A 25,558-nucleotide genomic window follows, 5' to 3' on the forward strand; every position below is an offset into this window, starting at 1 on the left:
TTTATTTAGATGAAGATCAAGAACCATATTATCTTGTGATATTAAAAGAAAATTTATTACAAGAAATATATAATATGAATTTAAATACAGTTCATTTAAATTCATATAGTAAATTTTTATATAATGTTTTAATAGATTATCCATAGGAAACATTACCTTTATTTAATATTATTTTAACTAAAATAGGATTAAGAATAATGAGTAAAAATAAGGAATTATTTAAAGGTATGAAACAAGATTTTAATATATTTATAAGACCTTATAATATTTTAAATGAAATTAGTATAAGAAATATAGATCCAGATAGTGTAGAAAAAATAATTAGTATAAAAGGTATGATAATTAAAACAAGTAATATTATACCTAGTTTAAAGATAGCATATTATAAATGTATTAAATGTGGATTTATTTTAGAAATAGAAACTATAAAAGAAAAAAATTATTAATTTAAAAGAATGTAAAAATAATACATGTAAAGAAAGATATAGTTTAGAATTAATAGATTAGAAATGTACATTTGGTAATAAATAGAAATTAAAAATATAGGAAGCTCCTGATTTAGTTCCACATGGACAAACTCCTGTTTCTTTAGATGTTTATTGTTATGATGATATGGTAGAATTATTTAATCCAGGTGATAGAATTTAGATAACTGGTGTATATAAAGTTATGCCTATAAGATTAAATCCAAAAAGAAGAGAAGTTTCAGCTTTATTTAAAACATATATAGATGTATTACATTGTAATGTTTTATCACAGAATACTTTTAATAAATTAGAAGAAAGATTACATAGAATAAATAAAATATATACTGAAGAAGAGATTATAGAATTAGAAAAGAAAATAAAAGAATTAGGATCAAAAAAGAATATTATAGATATTTTATTAAAATCATTTGCTCCTAATATATTTGGCAATGAAGATATTAAAAAAGGAATATTATGTTAGTTATTTGGAGGTACAACTAAAACATTAAAAGGTAAAAATCAAGTTAGAGGAGAAATAAATATTTTATTATGCGGTGATCCAGGTACTTCTAAATCATAGTTATTATAGTATGTATATAAAATAATACCAAGAGGAATTTATACAAGTGGTAAAGGTTCAAGTGCTGTTGGATTAACAGCATATGTAACTAAAGATCCTGTTACAAAAGATATAGTATTAGAATCAGGAGCATTAGTATTAGCTGATAGAGGTATATGCTGTATAGATGAATTTGATAAAATGAATGAAAATGCTAGAGCTATTTTACATGAAGTAATGGAATAGTAGACTATTAGTATAGCTAAATCTGGAATAGTATGTTCTTTAAATGCTAGAACATCTATATTAGCAGCAGCTAATCCAAAAGAAAGTAGATATAATCCTAGATTGAGTATAATATAGAATATATAGTTACCGTCTTCATTATTATCAAGATTCGATTTAATATATATAATGTTAGATAGACCCAATGAGATTAATGATGAAAATTTATCTAATCATATAGTTAATTTATTTTCTCAAAATAACGAATTAGAAAAAATAGAAATTATAAATGAAGAATTATTTAGTTAGTATATAGATTATTCAAGAAATAAAATTTATCCAAAATTCACTGAAGAATCTAGTGAAAGAATTATTAAAGCATATTTGGAATTAAGAAATATAGGAAATACATATAATAAAAATATTATTACATGTACACCTAGATAGTTAGAATCTTTAATTAGAATAAGTGAAGCACATGCTAGAATGAAATTATGTGAATATATAAATATAGAAGATGTAGAAGAAGCATTAAGATTAATAAAATCGGCATTATGTAATTCTGCTACTGATCCTAAAACAGGTTTATTAGATATAGATTTAATTATTACAGGTAGAAGTACAATAGAAAGAGAAAATAATAAATTAAAGATAGATGCATTAATTTTATTATTTTAGAACATAAAACAAAAATAGTTTAGTATTAAAACATTATTAGGATATTTAAAATAGGATAAAGAAGATTATGGTTTATCAAGTGATTATTGAATTTATTTAAGAGAAATACAAACAGTTGATGATATTAAAAAATTATTAAAATATTTAGAAGATGAAGAAATAATAAAACTTAATAAAAAGGAATCAATAGATCCTATTATATAGCTAATTAATTAATTAAATAATATTATTTTTCTAATAAAAATATAAAAATTAATTTTTATGAATATTTATTTTGGGGGCAATGATTCATATTTTTTTATAGATACATTAAAAAATATAAAGTTTGAAGATTATAGTATTATATTAGAAGTTGGTATTGGTTCTGGTATTATTTTAGATTATATTCACAGTGTAAATAATACATGTATTTTATATGGTACTGATATTAATGAAAATGCATGTAAATATGTATCAAAAAATTATAGTTATATAGAAGTTATATAGACAAATTTATTTAATGGATTAGATTTAGTTACATTAAATTTAGATTATATTTTATTTAATCCACCATATATTAGTACATCACATGAAGAATTTATAATAAATGAATGAGATATAAAAGCATATGCAGGAGGTATTAATGGAACAGAAGTTATAGATATTTTTTTATTAAATTGTTTTTATATTATAAAAAAATTAAAAAAATTAAAAATATTATTATTATTGGAAAAACAAAATAAAATACAAAATATTATAGAAAAAAAATAAAATTTACATATATTATATTAAATAAAAAGTATTTAAATGAAAAAAATAAAAAATATTATTATTTTTTATTTAAAATAAATTATCATAAAGTTAAATTAATTTTTATAAATGAATAAAAAATTAACAAATGTACAAACTATATTGAGTATGTTAAAAATAGCTTTAGGCTTTGGGTGTTTTTTATTTCCATATGTAGTTAGTAAGATAGGATCATTTTATAGTTTAATAATTTTATTAATAACTGTTATATTTAATTTATATACATATTATTTATTAAATTATTTACATATTAAAATGAAAATTTTAGAAAATAAAGATATATTAAAACTCACAAATATTTTAGATATATTATTTTTTAAAAATAGTTCTTTAATTTATAATATTATTTTAATATTATTCCTGTCTTTAATTTTTTCATATTATACATATAGATAGGCTTAGTTATTAATAATTATATTTAAAATAAAAAATATTAAAAAAATAGAAATTTATCAAAGAATATATTTAGCTATATCATTATTTATAGGTATTATTATAGTAATATTTATTACTCCTTTTTTAAATATTATAATTAATTATATAGGTAATATATCTGTATTTATCTGTATGTTATGTAATATAATATTTGGATACATATTTAAAAATGAAATTAATAAAGTTAAAAATTATATTAAACCAAAATTTAATTTAAAAAATATAATAGAAGTATTTAATTCAGGTAATTTTTTATTTTCATATCATTTTATATTTTTAAATATAAAAGAATAGTCATAGAATAAAAATTTATATTTTAAAAACTGTGTAATAGCATAGATAATTTTATATATTATAGTAATATTATATGGTTCTTCAGGTTCATATTTATATAGTATTGCAATATCTAATAATAAATCAGGTAGTATAATAATACAATATACACCTAAAAGATGATTAATGATATCTTTATTATTTTTAGTTATATTGAATTTATTTTTAACGTCTATAATTATTTGCAATATATTATTTTAGCTTTTTTTAGAAATTTTTAATAAATAGAAAATAAAGAAAAAAATATTTATAACTATATTATATATTTTATTATATATTATAACAATAATATTTTTAGATAGTTTAAATGAATTTTTAAATATTTTATCTAATATATTAGTACCATTATTATCATTTTTATTGCCTGGATTATTGATTATATCATATAGTTTTAATAAAAAATATAATAAAAAAATAAATATAATTAAATTATTACAAGGTATATTTTCTATCATATTATTTATCTTATGTATATTATTTTATATATTAATTAAAATTAATTTAATTTAAATCCGTTTTTATTTAAGTTAATAGTATGTTAAAAAATAAAAATAAAATATTTTATTATTATTTTTATATCTATATATAAATTATTTAATTATTGAAATATATCTATTATACTTATAATATAGTATAGTATATCTATTCTATATTATTATATTAATTTATAAATACTTATTATAAAAATATATTTAATTGTTTTTATTTTTAAATAAATTAATATAATTATATACGATATATATAATATAATGATAATAGATATATTTCAATAATTAAATAATTTATATATAGATATAATAATAATAAAATATTAATAATTAATAAACACTAAAATAATAAAATTAAATTAAATTTAAGTAAAATAAAATAAAAATGTATTCTGAAGAAGAACTAATTAGTTCAGAAAATGAAGAACTTAAATTTATTAAAGAATTTGATGAACAAGAAAAACAAAGAAAATTATTATTAAATAATAATATATCAGATAATGAAAATAAAAAACTAAATAATATTATAAAGAAAAATAAAAATCCATTAATTAATGAAATATTTAATGAAATAATAACTACTGAAAAAAATAATGAAATTATTATAAAAAATTAGAAAAAATTAAAACTAAAAAAATTTGAAAGAATATTTTTAAATATAAATAATAATAGAATTATAGAAATTAATAAAGATGAACCTATAACTAGAAAAGAATATTTTAAAGAATTAAAATAGAACGTTTATGAAAAAATAAAAAATAAAAAGATAGACAATAATATAATAGAAAATGATTAGATAAATAATACTACTATTAATAATGATAGTAATAATAGTATAATAGAAGAAAGTAATAATGAAAATAATGATAGCTTAGAAGAAATAACAAAAAATATAAATATTCAAAAAGAAAATAAATTAAATTCAGATTCTTATATAGAAGATATATAGGAAGATGAAAATAAAAAAATAAAAAATATATCAAAAAATGAAAATAAAAAAATAAAGAATTTTTTTGAATTAGAAGCTGAATCAATATCAGATATAAATACAGATCAAGATATGGAAAATAGTTTAGATATAATGAAATATAAAAGAAATAATAATAATGAATCAGAATCAGAAGAAATTATAGATAATGAATCCTTTATAGATAATGAAAATATAGAGAGTTATAATAGTGAAGAAGCTGAAAAGTTAACAAATAAAATGAAAAATGAAAAAAATAAAAAAATATTAGAATTTTATAAAAGAGCATTTGTAGATAGAGATGAAGAAATATTAAATAAATTAAAAAGAAAAAATAACTTAAATGAAAAAATAAAAATAGAATATCCTGAAATATTTAATAATCTAGATAAAAATGAATATATAGAATATTATGATAAAAAATTAAAAAAATATATTACGATACCTAAATGAAAAAAGAAAATAATAAATGAAAAAATAGAAAAATTATATTCTGATAATAGTGAAATAGAAAATTATGAAAATTATGAAGATAGTAATAATAATAGTGAAATAGAAAATTATATAGATAAAAAAGAATTAGATGATATAGATATAAATAAAAATTTTAATATAGAAAATACTATAAATAATAATAAAGAAATATATGATATATCTAATATAAAAGATATATTATCTAATTATAAAAATAATAAAATAAATAATAAAAAACAAATTATTAAATCTTCTTCTATTGATATTAAAAATAAAATTCATAAAGAAAAAGATGATATAAATTATAAAAAACAAATTTTATAAATTATTTTATTTAAATTTTTTAATCATTCATATATTTAAATGACGACATTACAACCTTTAGATGCTTTTTTAATAACAGCAATTCATATATCCATCATTTCTTTATTTTCTGCTATTAAAGTCAAAAGATTATTATCAGATTCTTCATGAATATTTTTAATTATTATATTAAAATAGTTTTTCTATTTTTCCTAATCTAAAATTTCAATTTCAGCATCTATTAATCAATAATATTGATCATTTCTAGGTGGAGAAGTTGGTGAAATAGAATATGCTAAAAAGCAATCTTTAACTATAAATCAATATTTTTTATATTTTATTTTATTAAAATAACCTTTTGAAATCTTATGTAAATAACCTTCCATTAATAAACATGGAAAATTGATATAGTTATGTAAATTATAACTATTTATAGTTTCTTTTTTAATATTATCTTTATTAATACTATTATTATCTTTATTACTTATTGTTCCTGTAATAAAAACCTCATTTTCAGAATCATCTGAAATTCTTTTTTTATTTAAACCTTTAAAAGTCAAAAATCCCATATTATTATGTTTAAAAGAAAAAGATGTTAAATAATTTCCCTATTTACAATCATTTTTAATTATATTATTTTTAAATTTTTTTCAAAATTCTGTGGGTGATTCAAATATTTTATATTTTAAACTTTTAATATTTTCAAGTGCAGCTTTTTCATCTGCTAATATTTTTTTATAATTTTCTATATTATTATTATATCATTTAATACAAGGTGTTAAATATTTCATTATATCTTTTTCATCTATATCATTGAAAACATTATGTATTATATCATGTATTTTATTTTTCTTTACATCTAAATGACATCTTTTTTGATTTAATATATTATAAAGTAAAGAAATTATTAAATAAAAATCAAATTCTATTAATATTATTATTGTATATTCTATTAATTTATTAGAAAATGCATGTATAAAGAGAGATTCTAAATAATTAGAAAAAATATAACTTAATTCTAATAATTCATTTTCTTTATACTATTTTATATTAAATTTTGTATCATTAAATTTTCTATCCTATTTTATATATTTTAATAATGCTAAAATATAAATATAAAAATCTTTATTATTATAATATTTGTTAATATTCTAATATATTTTATTATAAAAATAATAAGCTATTTTTTCATCATGGCATTTACTATAAATATATATAAAAATAATTGTTGTAAATTCTTTTGACTATAATATAATATCATTATCATTTAATTTATTATAAAAAAACTAAATAATATTATATATTTTTTTCTAATTTGTTATATTATTAAAAATTTTAACATGAAAATTAATAAATGATATTATTTCTTCTGATATAATAATATTTGTATTATTCTATGTAAATTTTATTTTATCAAGATTATCCTTATTTATATTTATAATCATTTTTTCATATATATTATTAATAGGTATTTTTTCTATAATTAAATTTCAAATATCTGTTTCATTCATATTTTAATTTTTTAATAAAGGTATATAAAATTATTTGTGTTAAAATTTAATAAAATCCAATAAATTAATGGTTGAAAATATTTGAGATTTTATAGTACAATATGAATATTTATCTCTTTTAATTTATTTTTTATGATGTATAATTATTGTTTATGGATATTATACATATCTTAAAATAGATTATGAATCAACACATTCAATTTAGAATGAAAGTAAATAGAAAAATCAAAAAAGAAAAAGAAAAAAGGCAAAATAATTAAAATAATTAAAAAAATATCAGATAAAATATATTTTTATTTTATTTAATATATAATATAAAAAATAATTAATTAAATTTAATTTTTAATATTCGGATTTTTAATTTAATATTTCATTTATATAATTTCATTTATTATATAATTTTTATTCAAAATATTATATATAATTAGTTTATAATTAATTTTTTTACATAAAATATTATAAAAAAATAATGGGGAATATTAATGCACAACCAAGAAAAAATAATAAAGTAAAGTATGTTATTTTATCTGTTTTTATTATAATTATTATAATATTATTAATTATAATTATAAAAAATATTCATTATGAATCAGATGATTCTAAAAAAGAAAATGATGAATCATGATTATATTTAGGAAATGAAAAAAAATTATATGAAATTTTAGAAAATAAAGAAAATAAATCAAATAAAGAAGAAGAAGATTTAAAAAAACTTAAAAATAAAATAAAACTTGGTAAGTTATAGAAAATTGACAATAATATATTATCTAATGAATAGTTTATAGAAAAAAAATATTTAGAAGCAGTAAAAATATCTGAAGATTATAATAGTTAGTGAGGTAAAAAAGATATTAAAGATTTTATTAATATTGCAAGAATTAAATATTGAGAATATCAAAAAGATGAAGATGAAGAAGATGAAGAATTATTAAAATATTCTTATATATATTTATTAAATGAAGAAATGGATGAAATTGAAAATAATGATTTTATATTTAAAAAAAATACTTTTGATGATTATTTTAAATTTTTCTACAAAGAATTTAATAATATAACATCTGAAGAACTCAATATATGAATAGAATATATAGATTTATGTAAAACAATAGGTCCAAGTATTTCAGATAATATTAATTATCAAAAATCTATTGATTTTTTAAAAAAATGAAAAAATAAATTAAATATAGAAAATAAATATGAAAAAAAATTTGTTTTAAATTTTATAAATTTTTTAATAAATAACATAGATATTTCAGATATTTATAAATCAGTAATAAATTATATATTTATTAATTATATAAGTCTTAAAAATTATGAAAATACAATATTATATACTTCTTTATCATTTAATTCTAGTGAAGTATTATTAGATGTTTCTAAAATTTTAATTAAAGATTTATTATTATTAACAGATTATTCTAAATATTTTAGATTAATTTTATAGTAGAATATGCATTTTTTTATAAAAAAACTATATGATCCTAAATTAAAAAATATGTCAATTGATTTTTTTTATAGTTTAATAGCATGATGCACATATAATATAGATGTCGATTATTTAGACGATAATAATTATATTTTATTTGTAGTTGATAAAATGCAATTTTTAGTACATTATTATAATAAAACTAATGATAATACTTCTATATTTTTATTTTCTTAGAAAGAAACATTAAATTATAAATATTGAATAGATATAAATAAAGATAATAGTTTAAACTCATATATTTATTATTTTAATATTTATTATCAATGAAATTTAATATATCTTAAAGATTTTTTAATTTTTTTTGATGATAATATTAATACTATTGATATTAAAAATAAAATAATAATATTTTTTTTAAAGCATTAGATATTATGATATAATCAAATAAATATTTCAGATATAAATTTTGGATATGATTTATAGTCTAATAAAAATAATAAAAATAATTTATATATAAAATTTCCTTCAACATGATATAGCGAATTATTATTATATTTTTATAAAGTACATTATAAATTAACTAATTCTAAAATCTAGTAGCAAATGTTATAGATTATAGATTATTTATTATATAGTTTAAAAGTAATTAATCCTATTAATTTATTTAAGAATAATGTTGAAAAACTTAAAAATAAGCGTTTAATGTTGGATTTTATAAATTATACATTAAGTAATAATAAAAATTATTTTAAATTAACTAATAGTGAAATTAATATTTTTAATAATTTTTTAATTGATAATCATAGACTATTTAGTAAAAAAGAATTTTATAATATAGCAATTTCTGGATATAAATTTTTATTATATACAATATTTTTAAATATAGATCAAGTAAAATATGATTCAATACTTTATATTATATCAGAATTAAAAAATACAACTACTATTATAAATAATAAAGTTATGAAAAATATAATTTTTGGAAATTTTCATAAATGATCTACATAGTTAGATAATATTATTATAGATTATAATAAAGAAAATGAAGAATATTTTTATAATATTTTTATAAAACAGAAATATGAATATGAATTATATGTATTAGATTGTTTTAAATTAAAAGGAAAAGAATTTAATCAGGATTTATTTGACTTAATAATAAATGATACAAAAATAATAGATTATTAGAATATTGATAAAAATTTATTTGAAAAAGAAATGCAAGAAATAAATGAAAAAATAAATATAAATATAATACATCTTAATACAATAGATATATTAATAAATAAAGATATTTCTATTTTATCAGATTTATATAATAAAAATGAAATCCTAATATTTAAACATAATTTATTATATGCATTATTAGAATTATATAAAAGTTTTGACGAAATTGAAAATCATGAGGATTATGAAGATTATAATAAAATAAATATTTTAGAAAAATGAATTAGATTAAAAAACTGTATAGTTAAATTATATTTTATAGAAAAAATTATTTAGATATCTTATTTAACAATATATAATAAAATAGATATTTTATATCAAATATTATTTATAAAAATTATTATTAAAAAAATAAGTTTAACAGATCAAAAAATAGATTTTAAAGAATTTTTAAAAGAAATTGAAAAACAAAACTATTTTAATTATAAAGAATTAGAAAAATCAGCTGGTTTATCAAAATTGATTTTACCATTATAGACTATAGAAATAGATGAATATAAATTGAAATATATAGAAACTTATATAGAAGAAAATCTAAGCGACTATTTAATTAATTTTTCATAAGAATATGTATAATTATTTATTTTGAATAACTAAATTAAAATTATATTAACTAATTGTATATTATTGTCTTCTATAAATTTAATAATTCTTGTAGTTTATTTTTTTTATTTTTTTTAATATCATTTTTTTCCTTTAACAATTTTTCTAATAGTTTTTCTGCAATAACTGGGTCCTTTATTTCCATTTCAGAAGTATAAATTTCATCTAACATTCTTTTTGGCAACATTCTATTTTTATCAAAATTATGGAATATAATTGTTATCAAACATGTCCAACTTTTTTTAGTCATATAAAAGGTATATCTTCAAATAAAATAAATGAAAATAATAAAAATAATACAGGTTTAATAATTGAAGACGATTAGAGAATATTACTATCTAAAATAATAAAATATATAGAAAAAAATGAAGGAAATGGAAAAATTATACATATAAAATCAGAAAATGAAGCTGGTAAGACAAGTTGTTGTATTGCATTAAGTTTAGAATTAGGAAATAAATATCCTATTAATTTTATTCAAGCAACAGAAATAAAAACAATAGAAGATATACAAAATATAGTATGAAAAAGTATTTCTTTAAAAATTAAAGAAATTAAAGAAATATATGAAGGAGAAGTTCTATCTATAAATTATATAGAAGAAAATAAAAAAATAAAAAAAATAAATATGTTATTAAAATCATAGAAAGGAACAATGTCTTTAAGTTTAAATCCTTTTTTGATAAATGATATAAAAAAAGAAAATATAGAAATAGGAGATATAATTTATTATGAATCTAATTCTTCTATATTAAAAAAATTAGGTAGAAATGATTGTTATTCTCATGAATTTGATTTAGAAACAGAAATATATATATCTTTACCAAAAGGAAATGTTTTAAATAGAAAAACTATTGTTCAAGATGTTACATTATATGATTTTTATATTTTAAATAATAATATAAAAGATATAGATAATAAAATTAAAAAATATATAGAATAGGGAATAGGAGAATTATATTATGGATTAGTTATAATAGAAGATATTAATTATTTAAACAATTAGATAATAGAATGAATAGAATCAGAAATAAAATTAAGAAAATCACCAACTTTTTTATTAACAGATAAAAATGAGAAAAGTGAAATTAAAAATTCTATAACAATTCATTTAAATAAATTAACTAAAGAAAAAATAAGAGAAATAATAAATATAAGATTAACTTATTTAAAAGTTATTTATAATAATGAAAATGTAATAGATTATTTATGTTAGTTAATATAGGAATATGAATCTATAAAATATATATTTCAAATCATACAACTATCAATAATAGATAATAATTTAGAATTAAATAATATATATAAAATAGTAAATTTATTTAATAATAAAATAATAAAATAATTAAGTATCTTTTCTTAAAATAAATAAATTTTTTATTAGATATATTATAGGTAAATTAAGTAATAAAAATATTATTACATAATACTATATTGAATATTTATAAATATTTTTTATTTTTTTATATTCTATTTCAGTTTTATTTACATTATAATTATTATTAAAATTCTATAATAATTTAATATTATATATATAATAATTTAAATATTTAAATTTATTATTTTTATATGTTTCTATAAAAAAATGACAGTTTGTTTTTTTATTAATTAATATATTATATGGAATTATATAATTTAATACATAATTTAATGCATCATTTTTAGTTTCTAAATATTCATCTGTAAAATAAACAAAAATATTGAATTTAATATTTGGTAAATTATTTATTAGTTCATTTTTTAATATTAAAAAATAATAATCTTCCTATGTTTCTCTTTCTATTTTATATTCTATTGGATATTTATTTCATATATTAATAATATAATAAAAATTAAAAATTATTATTATTGATAAAATTAAAAACATTATTATTTTAAAAATATCATTATAAAAGAAAATGGGAAAAAAACATGGTTCATTAACACAAGCAGGTAAGGTAAGATCCAAAGCACCTAAAAGAGAAAAAAAATAGAAAGTAAAAAAACTTGTAGGTAGAGCATTAATAAGACTTAAATATAAAAGAAGATATAAAGATGGTATAAGAAAAAGAGGAAAAATGAATTTGACCAAAAAATTGGATTAATTAAAATAATATTAATTTTTATCAAAAAGATAATATACTTTCATCAATTTAATTTATTTACTATTATGTTTATTTTTATAATTTTTATAATAGTAATTTATTTAAATCATAATAAATAATATTAATAAGTAAAAATCAATATTTTTAATATTAAAAATATATTATCTTTTTAATTATAAAAATATTATAAAATCAAATTTTATAAATAAAATATTTTTTTTAAATAAAAATTCTTAAAAATTAAATGTCTCTATTTTTGATAAAATGACTATAACCTCCATCTTTACTATTTTTTCTCTAATTTGTTTCTGTATCATAACCTCTATTATTTGAATAACTATTTCTACTGTTATTATTATTGTTATATGATGATCTGTATGAATCATTTCTATTATTTCCTTCACTATTGCTATTATTACTATAATTATTGCTATAATTACCATATTTATCATTACTATTATAGTTGTTATATGATGATCTTCTATTTGTATACGAATTTCTAAATCTATTGTTGCCAAATGATGATTTTCTTTTTTGCATAAATATTTTTTGATAATCATATAAAAATTCTGGAATCATAATATTATTTTTCTTTAATAAATCAATTAAATCCTTAATATATACACCATTTTTATCTCCTTCTCCAATTATTGTTATAGCTTTACCTTTATTACCACATCTTGCTGTTCTACCAATTCTATGAACATAGTCATCTATACTTCTTGGCATATCATAATTTATAACTAATTCTACATTAGGTATATCTATTCCTCTACTAGCAACATCTGTAGCAAATAAAACCTACGCTCTTTTATCTTTGAATTCAGATAGAGATCTTTCTCTTTCACGCTATTCCATATCTCCATGTATACATATACAATTTTTATTTGTCTATCTTTTTATATTATAATTATTAAAATATTTTAACAAATCTTTACATTCTCTTTTAGTATTTAAAAAAACTAATATTAATCCTTCTTTCTATTCTAATATAATCTATTCAATTTTTTTCTTTTTTTCATCCCAACCATCTTCAGTTTTAATAAATATCTATTCAACAGATGAAGCTGTTGCACCTATAAATCCTATTTTTAATAAATGTAAATGCTAATCTAAGAATTCACGTGCTAATTGCTATATCTATTTAGGAAATGTTGCACTAAACATTATAGTAGTTTTAATTTTATTATCCTAATTATCATAAGCATCTGGCAATTTTCCTTCTTTTATTATCTATCTTATCTATGGTTCAAACCCCATATCTAACATTCTATCTGCTTCATCTAATACAAAATATCTAACATTCTATAATGTTATATTTCTTCTTGTTATTAAATCTGTTAATCTACCAGGAGTTGCTATCATAATATCTGTATTATCTGTTTTCTACATATCTCTTAACTATTGATCTAAAGATGCACCACCATATATAGCCATAGGTCTTAATCCTGTTCTATAACAAAGTCTCATTGCATGAAGATATATTTGACATACTAATTCTCTTGTAGGTGCTAATATTAATAATAATGGAGAATGTGGATTATTATTACCATATTTATTATTATAACTTTTTCTATTATTTAAATTCATTAATAATTGATTTATAGTAGGTATTAAAAATGCAGCTGTTTTTCCAGATCCTGTTTGTGCACATGAAATCAAATCACAATCATTTATAGCAATATAAGGTATAGCATGTTTTTGTACAGGGGTAAGAGATTGATATCCACAAAGTTTAATATTATCCATTAATTTTTTATTGAAATTTAATTCGGATAACTATTTTATATTTTCTATTTCATTAATTTTAGAACATTTATTCTAAACAAAAACTTCTGTTGATACAGGTATTTCAGAGTATTTATCAAAATCTATGCCTTTTTGAAAATTTGTATCTTTGAACAATATTTTTTTAATATCTTCTGATGATATTTTATTTGTTTCCTATTCTGAAACTATATCTAGTCTATAATACTTTAGTAAGTCATTTGTATTCTTTGGATTTGTATTTCCTCTTGAATAACCATATGAATTTCTCTAAAATGAACTATATGAATTTCTCATACTTTTATGTTTTTTGATAAAAATAGAAAATACATTAATTTTTTTATAATAAAATATAGTAATTATTAAAATTTATAAAAATATTTTTTGTGATTTTTTTAATATTATATTAACGTAAATATAATTATTTGATAAAAATAATTAAAAATTATATAAAAACATATTATATATTATATTTTTATCAATGACAAAAATAATTCCAATAGAAGGTAGAGTAGCAATAATAACATATGGAAGAAGAGCAGGATCAAAATGTATAATATTAAATTTTAATAAAGAATAGAATAGATGTTTAGTTTATGGTATGAAAAGAACTACTAGTAAAAAACAAAAAATATTTATTAAAAAATTAAATACAAAACATTTAATGTATACAAGATTTTGTATTAGTTTAAATAAAAATTTAATAATAACTGATAAATACATTAATATAGATGAAAAAAATAAATATATTGAATCAATGATAAATTATTTAAATTCATATAAAAAAGATATAAGTATTAATTTTTTAAAACAAAAATTTACATTTAATAATTATACATATAGTAATTAATTATAATCTTTTATTAAATTTTTAATTATTATAAATATCATAAAATAAAGAAATTTAATAATGGAAAATTATGAATTTATTAAATATACATTAGAATCTTCATTAACATCTTATTTAGAAAAAAGAGTTCATTGTGTAATGTAGAATGAAGATATATATGAAGGTATATTAATTTCATTTGATTAGTTTAATAATATAGTATTAATAGATGCAATATTAATTAATAAAGATAACCAATATCCAGATAAAAAATCTGCATATATAATTAAAGGCGACTTTACAAATTTTATAGGTATTATTAAATAATTTAATTAAATATATTTATTTAATAATTGTTTTTTTAAAATATATTTAATAAAAAATCAAAAAATTAATTAAATATGTTTAATAATTTAATTAAATCAATTATATTTTTTGTTTCTATTTTATGTGTAAAATCTAATAGAATAAATAATAAATGAAATAAATTAGAATAAATTTTTTTTATTTTTATTTTTCGTTTTATTTTATTTAATAAATTTTCAGTATTTAATAAATTTTCTTTATATTTCAAATATTTGGATAAAAATTTTAATTTATATGGCATGTTATTAATATTTATTTGTGAATTAAATAAAAATAAAAAATAAAATACATCCTATATTTCTTTTCTTACATATGTTAATATTATATAAAATACAGAGTAATAAATATATGTTAATAAATTCTATTCTTTAATATTAAATATTCTTTTCTATATTCTTTTAATTAAATTTTTAATACTAATTAATGTTATTAAATATAATTCTTTTTTATTTTTTATAGTTTCACAATATAAAAATCAATATTTAATACCTAAAATATAAACAACAGACTACATACCATAAAAAGGTATACGATTTGCATATGAACAAAATTTTTTAGCTTTATATAATACTATCTATTCTAACTAATTATTAGCTGAAATTTCTATTAATTCTATAAAATTTAAAGTAGACTAAATAAAATACATATCTATATCTTTTTTCAAATAACATATATTATATAATGAAAGAAAATCATATAATTTTTTATTTTCATAATTTTCATATTTCTTACATATTATTTTAATATTATATTTTTCTAAATATATTGCAAATTTCTAATCATTTTCTATATCGAATTTTTTTGATATTTTTTTATAAATATCTGTTAAATAACTATAGTATTTCATTTTTTCTTAAATATTTATATTAATAAAAATATCATAATGCATTAGGAGAATAAAACATATACAATATTTATAGGAAATTTAAATTACAGAACACATCCTATAGATTTAAGACATGAATTTGAAAAATATATTGTTGTATTGGATGTTTATATACCTAAAAAATTTCCTACAGGTCTTTCAAGAGGTATAGCATTTGTAGAAGTCAAAAGTAAAGAAGATGGAGAGTTAATAATAGAAAAATATAATGGAGTTATATTTTAGGGAAGAGAAATATGGCTTAAATTAACCCAAACCTAGCGAAAAAATAGACATGAAATGTAGTAGAACAGAAGAAATTTCGATTATCATGGGTATAATGATAATTATAACAATTCTAACAGTTATTATAATAATAGAAATTATAGAAGATATTAAATTGTTATTTTTAATTTTTAATTTTGAAATATATTTTATTTTTAATATGGATTGTGATAAAGATAATAATATAGATTTACTGAAAAGAGCAGAAATAAGAAAAGAATATAATGAATTATTAGAAAAAATTGAAGAATTTAAAGATAAATTCAATGAAGATGAAGTACTTATTGATTTAATTAATAAACAAGAATTATTATATAAATCTGTTAGGTATACTAGTGAAGCTGATATAGATATATATTTAATGAAAGAAATAATTATGTATATTAAAAATAATTATTTTAAAGATCAAAATTTTAGTATAAATCCTAAAGAATTTATTGAAATAATAAGATCAAATAATAAATTTAAATTTATGTTTGAAGATCAATAGAAAAAAATAGATTGAAATTTATTTGATTAGGAATATTGTTATAAATATCTTAAATTATTACCTACTTTTATCCCTCTAAGTAGATATTTATTAGATGATAGTATAATTAACGAAAATAAGAAAATAATAAAAGAAAAAATTAAAAGAAGAAAAATAGATATGGAATAGATATAGATATAGAAAAAAATAAACGAAATAGAAAAAGTAGATGAAGAAAAAATTAATGAAGAAAAAAGATTAGAAAAATTATATAATAAAATTAAAAAAGAAAAGGAATTAGATTATTTTACTTTAGTAAAAGGAGAAAATTTTACAGAAACAATACAAAATATATTTGATTCTTTATTTATGGTAAATAATGCACAAGTAGATTTAATTATTTCAGATGAAGATAAAATATTAATTAAAGATAGAATAAATAAAGAATTGTTAAAAGAAAGATCACAATATATATTAAAATTTGACAATAATATGTATAATAAATTAATTAATAAAAAATAAATTTTATAAAATTTTATAAATATATTAAAAATTTAAAAATACAAATTAACTAATTAATAATAATTATTAAAAAATATAATATATAAAAATTTAATTATTTTTTTCTATCCAAATATATAATCAACAGCCTTATATTCATCATACTAAAATTTTTCCAATATTTCTTCTGCTTCTTGTTTATCTACACCCATATCTATTAGATTTTGTATTTTTGTATTCTATGGTTGTTGCGCGTATAATTTAATCCACTATTTTACTGAATTTTTAAATTTTTCATAATTATCTTTCATTTCTCTTGCAACAATAGCATCTTGCGGATCATCAGGAATAGGTTCAGCTAATAAAGATCTAATAGATATTAAAACAGATCGTATAGTTTGTGCCGGACTCCATTTATTTTTTAAAATATCTAAACATATTGCGCCTGTAACAGATGAAATATTTGGATGTCAAATTTTTGTTTCAAAATTTATTTTTGGTGGCTAAAATGGATATTCAGAAGGAAATAATAGTTTTAATTTGAAATATCCATCTGTATATATTGTATCTTCTGGTCCTTTAATAGTAGCATAACACATTGTAATATCAGATGTATTTTCAAAATTAATTATACCTTCTGGATTATTTTTATTTCCTTGAGCTATTCTTTTTAATTCTGATATTTCTTTTGCTAATCTACTTATTGCCATAAAAATTAATAACACAAATTTTTGATAATATAGATATATAAAATTTTATATTATCCATGATCCATTATTTAAAATTAATAAGTTTATTAAAAATACTTAATTAAAAAATTTAATGGATCTACAATAATTTGTAATTTTGATAGCCTTTTTTCTACTTTTATGAAATTTAGAGCCAATCTAATTACTAACATAAATTTTTAATAAATAAATAAAATTAATTAATTAATTTAAATTTAATTATTTTTATCATAATAATTTATAATTATAATCCGATGATCATTTTAGTTTTTTATATGTTTTTTTATTTTATATCTAATATATAATTAATAATATTAATTACTAAAATTAAATATTTTTTTTATAAATAAGTCTAATAAAGAAATAAAATATAATTTTTTTAATAAAAATAAAAAATCAACTATAATAAATTATTAAGTTAATTTTATCAATTTACATAAATTAATAAACAGTTTTATTATGAACTATAGTTATAATGAATTTATAGAAGTATGTCAAATATTAACAGATAATAATCCAAATAAATTTAAGGAAATTTTTGATTGTTTTAATGAATATATATTATCTCATAAAAATTATAAAAAGTTTATTATAAATTTTAATTCTATATTAGTAAAATATAATGATTTATATTTTATATTTAATTGTTTATTACCAGAAGACAATACTATTAAAAGTTTATTATTTGGTTTGAAAAAAATAGAAAATAATATTGATAATGAAAAGAATATAGACATAAACAATTAGAATATAGAATATAATAAAAAAAAAATAAATATATGAAATAAAATAAAAAATAAATGAATATTAGAAAAAAATATATTTTTTTATTATTTATTTAATATTTTAACAAAAAGAGAATAGAAAAAAATATTAAAATTATTTATATTATTTAATTTAGAAATTATTGATTTATCAATAATTTATAATAAAATTTTTGAATATTTAATTAAAGAGTATAATAATTCTGTAGTAAAATTTTTCTTATCTAAATTAAATTTTGAAAAATATAAATTAATGATTAATATTGATATCAATATAGATTTTGATATTATTACTGATAATAAAATTATTAATATATGTAGAAAAATAAAATTAAAAAAATTAATAAAAAATTGTTTATTCGAATTATTATTTTATATAGAATCAAAAAATATTCAACTAATAAATATTTTATCATGAGAAAGTTATTAGTTTATTTTATATTTATATAGAAAAGAATATAGTATAATAAAAAATATTATATTAAAAGATGATGAATATACTAGAAATTTAATAATATTAATTATTAATAGAATTATATTTTTAAATAAATAAAAATATCATATGAAAAATAACAATAATAATTATAGTTGTTTATCAAATGAAATAATTTTAAATGAAATAGAAATGAAGAATATATTTATAAAGCCATTCAATATAAAAAATTTAAATAATACTAGTTATGATGTATGCTTAGGAGAATATTATTATAGAGAATAGATAAATACAAACAATGATTCAATATTTAATATATATTCAGAAAACAGTGTAAATAAAATATGAGGAAATTTATAGGTAGCTAAAAAATTAAAGGATTATGATCTAAATATCGAATTAGAAAATATAAATGAAGATGATAAAATAATATTTATTAATCCATAGGAAACTATTTTATCTCATACAATTGAATTTATAGGTTCTAACTGTGATAATATTACAACCATGATGAAAGCAAGATCTTCTTTTGGTAGATGTTTTATTGAAGTTTGTAAGTGTGCAGGATGAGGAGATGTAGGTTATGTTAATAGATGAACAATGGAAATTACTAATAATTCAAAATATTATAAAATTCCATTAGTTGTTGGTAGAAGAATTGCTCAAATTGTATTTTTTAAAACGGATAATATAAAAATTAACACCAAATATGGTATTATTAGTAATAAATATTAGAATGGTATAGATACAAATAAAATAACATCAAATTGAAATCCTACAAATATATTACCAAAGTTGTATAAAGAGTTTTAACTATATAAATTTAAAATATCCTTATAATAAATATTTTATATAATTTCTATTTTTATCAATATGATAAAAATACATGTTTTAGTATTTGTTTTATTATACAGAATAAGTTCTAACAATTTTAGTTCAGATATTCATTTTGGATTTGATTCAAAGACAGATTTTGATATATCTGGTTTTTGATTTACTTTTAACCATACAATTGATAGCAATGGAAATAGCCAAAATGAAAATTTAGATTATTAGTCAATTACTTCATTAAAAGATAAAATAAATGAATTAGATTAGAAAAAAATAAAATATGAAGTTGATGAAGAAAAATATAATTCAATAGAAGAACAAGGTATAATAAATTTTCCTTTTAAATGGTTTTTTTCAGCAATTTTTTCGTTAGAATTTTCATAGAAAATAAATATAGAATGATATTTATCTTTAAAAATTAAAATAAATTTATTTACTTTTATTACTGATAATTATAATTATTTTAGATATGTAATTAATGATGAAAATATAGATATGGATGAAAATATATAGAAATATTCTAAAGATCATAAAAAATATATAGATATAATAGAGTATAAAAGTAGTGAAAATTTAAAAGATATAATAAATGCTAAAAAAGATTTTATTTTTAATGAAAGTAAAAAAATGGTAATACCTAAAATAGACAAAATCTGTGTAACTATAGATCAAAATTCTATAGATAATTTTATACTTACAAATAGTAAAATTATAGAAGAAAATAAAGAATTAATAGAAAATAATATAAAAAAATTTGGATTTTTGGTTAAATATATTATAGAAATAAAAGATGAGGAAATATATACAGAATTTATTGGATCAAATATTATAAATTTTAAAAATAATTATGAAGATAATCCTATAAAAACTAGTACAACTAGTAATATAGCAATTTTACTTTTAATAGAAAATAAAAATAATAATGAATATTTTTCACTTAATTTAATAAATATAGAAGGTCATGATAGTTAGTTTAATAATTATAAAAATATTGTGTTAGAAGAAGATAAAATTCTAGAAAATGATGAAGACGAAGAAAACAAAGACGATAAATTAAAAAATACCGATATTAATATTATTAGATATATATTTATATTAATTTTAACACCTATTATTATAGGATCACTTTATTATTATTACTTTTATTATAGGGAAGATGTTAGAACTTAGGGAGAGGATATGTATGAGTTTTTAGAAGTAGAAAATCAACTTTAAGTGCATTAATTTTTATTTTTTAAAAAATATTTCTTTTTTAATTGTTCTATTCTTATCTATATAGATATTTTTTATGTTATTATATTGATTATTTAATTTTGTAATAATTAATATTTCATATATTGAACCCATAATATCATTAACTATTCCACATTCTTTATATTCTTCTCTAACTTTCTAATATATTTTAGTATTAAACATTGGTATTAAATTATTCTATAATTTTCATATAATAATATTATCAGAACATTCTTTTCATTTTTCATTTAATCTCATAGGTTCAAATGATTTCTTTTCTATATTTCTATTTTTTTTAAATCTTTTTTTAAAAAACATTATTTATATTTTTATGAAAAAAATTTGTAAAAAATAAAAATTATTCATTTAATTTTCTTCTAACCTATTTATTTATTTTTCTAGTTATTTTTCATGAACAAGAATATATATATTTAAATTTTAAAATTGTTATAAAAGTTATATATATTAATATTAATATATATAATATTATTTTATTATCTAATAATGGTAACATCTTCTAAGATTTTATTATAAAATAATTTATAATTTTTTCAAAATATAATGTCCATATAAAAATGCAATATATTAATTCCATAATATAATTATTAATAAAAACTTCATATCTTCCAAATATTAGACTATTTATTCCATTAAAAAACAAAATTCAAAATAAAGACTATGAATCTTTAAATAACATATTTATAGTAATAATAATTATTGATAATATTTTTAAAATAGATAAAAATTTTATTAATTTGACCTAATCTTCTGATTTTGGACTTATAAAAATCATTATATATTTATTTATAAAATTTGTGTTTATAATTTTCTTTATTTATAAATTTAAAATAAATAAATAATCTAATGATAAATAAATTTAAATATATATGATATGATAAATAGTTTTTATTTTTAGAAAAAATAAATATTAATGAAATACCATATATTATTTCTATAACAAATAAAAATACTCTAATTTATTTTAATACCTATACTAAAAATTCAAATGAAATTTTATTAAATACTAAATTAAATATTATATTAGAATTTAAAATAATAATAAAAAATATGTTAATATTAATACAAACAAAATATAATATATTAATTTATAAATTCGATATAGATTTTAATATAAAAAAATTATATGCAATAAATATAAATTCTATAAGTAAATTTATTATATATGAAGATTTTTTATATTATTACAATATAAATTCTATAGATATTATATCTCTATTAGATTTTAAATTTATTAATAATAGATCTATTTAGTTAGTTAATAATAATCTTAATATTTTATTTTTTTATATAGTAAATAATGATATTTTTTCAATTTGGATCGATGGTAATATATATAAATATAATATTAATACAAAAAATATAAAAATTTATAATTTATTCGATAAAAATCAAATTGTAACATATTCATATTATAAGTTATTACATTATTTTATAACTGATGATAATATTTTATATACATGAAATGGTATCGATAATAAAATAAATAAAATTGATTTAAAATATAAAAATAATATAATTAAAATAATAATAAATAATGATATTTTATATATTTTATTTTTTAATAATTTATTTTAGCTTTATAGTATATATGATTTTAATATAATTAGTGAATACATTGAATATATACATGAAATATTAAATTTTTATATTTATGATAATGATATATTTTTATGCTGTAAAGATTGTATAATAGAATATAATAAATTAAATTAGGTACAAAATTTTTAAATAAATAAAAATATTTTTTAAAAAAAATTATTCTAATAAAATATATGATACTTACAAATTCCATCTTCATTTTTTTATTCATCTTTTTTAATTTATTCTAAAATATTTACACTATTGAATAAATTTTTATTGTTAAGATATCAAATATATATAACAATGCTTATCTATATTAATTGATATATTCTATAACACTAATATATCTTAAATATAACTTTATAATTGAAAATACAAATATTATTGTTAATTAATAGAATAATAAATATAGATATAAATTTATTGTTACTACATATCTATAATTATTTTATATTAGATTTTATACTATTATACTATATAATCTAAAAATAGTTGAAAAGTATAAATTTAAATTTAAGAAAAAATATTTTATGATTATTAAATAATAATTATTATTTTAAAATAAAACATATTTTAATTAAATATTTAATGCTTTAGTTAATAAATTTCTATAACTAATAATACATGAAATAATATTACTATTATCAATTTCATCAATAATAAGATTTTTAGGATCTCATGAAATAATATCAAAATTATCTAAAGATGAAATATTGAGTATTAATTTAAATTTTTGATTTCAGTTTTTATTATAAACTTTATCAAATGTAATAACTAAATTCATATCTTCATCATTATCTATACTAATTCCCAATAATTTTTTATACTAATTTAAACATATTTTAATATCATCATCTATATTTTTATTAATTTCTATTATTTCATGTAATATTTTATTATTAGTTTCTATTTCATTATTATATTTTTTCTATTCTAAAATTAACTAATCTAAAACATTAGGTATTATATTATTTTCTTGAATTAATTTATTTTTTTTAGATTTAATTTCATTTATATTTAATATATTATTTTCTTTTTCTCTTTTTATATTTAATATTTTTTCTCTTAATTTTATTACATTTGAAGATTGTTCTTCTATCAAATCTAAATATTCTCTTTCTTTAATTTCATTAGATTCTTTCTACATTGTTAAATTTAAATATAAATTTTTTATAATATTTTCTATATTATTTTCAAATATTTCCATATCTTTTTTATTATATTGAATTAAATCAAGTATTTCCTAAACTTCTTTATTCATCTAATTTTTCATTTATTTTTGTGTTTATAATATATTTTTTTAAAAAAAATAATTAATGTTAATAGAAGATGAAACATTACAATAGTATACAATTTCACAATTTGAATTAGGTAAAAAATTAGGAAGTGGATTTTATGGATCTGTATATTTAGCAAAAGAAAAAAAATCTAATTACATTTGTGCAATTAAAATATTAGATAAAATGAAATTAAAATATAGTAAAATATTAATAAAAAGAGAAATAGAAATATAGGCTGGATTAAAACATAATAATATTTTAGGATTATTTGGTTCTTTTTATGATGATAAAAATATATATTTGATTTTAGAATATTGTCATAATGGAGATGTTTATTCATTATTAAAAACAAAAATAAAATTTAATGAAGAAGATGCTATATATATTTTAAAATCAGTTATTTCTGGTATAGAATATTGTCATCATAGAAATATAATACATAGAGATATTAAACCTGAAAACTTATTAATTAATCATAGAGGTATTATAAAAATTGCTGATTTTGGTTGAGCTGTATATACTAAAGATAATAGACAAACTATATGTGGAACAATAGATTATTTATCGCCAGAAATAATCAAGGGAGATGAATATAATAAAGAAGTTGATATCTGAAATATAGGAATATTAACATATGAGTTATTAGTAGGTAATCCACCTTTTACATCAAATACACAATAGGAAACTTATGAAAAAATATAGAAATTAGATTTTACAATGCCAGAATTTATAAGTGAAGAAGGTAAAGAATTTATATATGGATGTTTAGTATTGGATAATAAAAATAGATGGGGTTTAAATGAAATAAAAAATTCAACTTTATTATCTAAATATAATTAATTTTTTATATAAATTATTTAATTTAACACATAAAAACAAAATATGAGTGATATATCATCTTTAGATTTAGATAGTGATATAGATATAGAAAATAATGAAAATTTAATTAATATATGAAAATGTATGTATTGTTCTACAAAAAATCAAAATCAAAATATTTGTTCTGAATGTTATAAATATAGAAAAACGATTGAAA

The 25,558-nt window shown here is 15.8% G+C and overlaps 2 pseudogenes; one reads left to right on the plus strand and one right to left on the minus strand.

Moving 5' to 3' along the window:
* Positions 1-227: 227 nt before the first annotated feature.
* LOC125290249 lies at positions 228-2,133 on the plus strand (annotated as a pseudogene).
* Positions 2,134-13,679: 11,546 nt separating this feature from the next.
* On the minus strand, positions 13,680-14,321 carry LOC125290234 (annotated as a pseudogene).
* Between the last annotated feature and the right edge of the window lie 11,237 nt (positions 14,322-25,558).

The sequence above is a fragment of the Alosa alosa genome, unplaced genomic scaffold, assembly GCF_017589495.1.
Source record: "Alosa alosa isolate M-15738 ecotype Scorff River unplaced genomic scaffold, AALO_Geno_1.1 AALO_1.0_unplaced_3, whole genome shotgun sequence".
Taxonomy (NCBI): Eukaryota; Metazoa; Chordata; class Actinopteri; order Clupeiformes; family Clupeidae; genus Alosa; species Alosa alosa.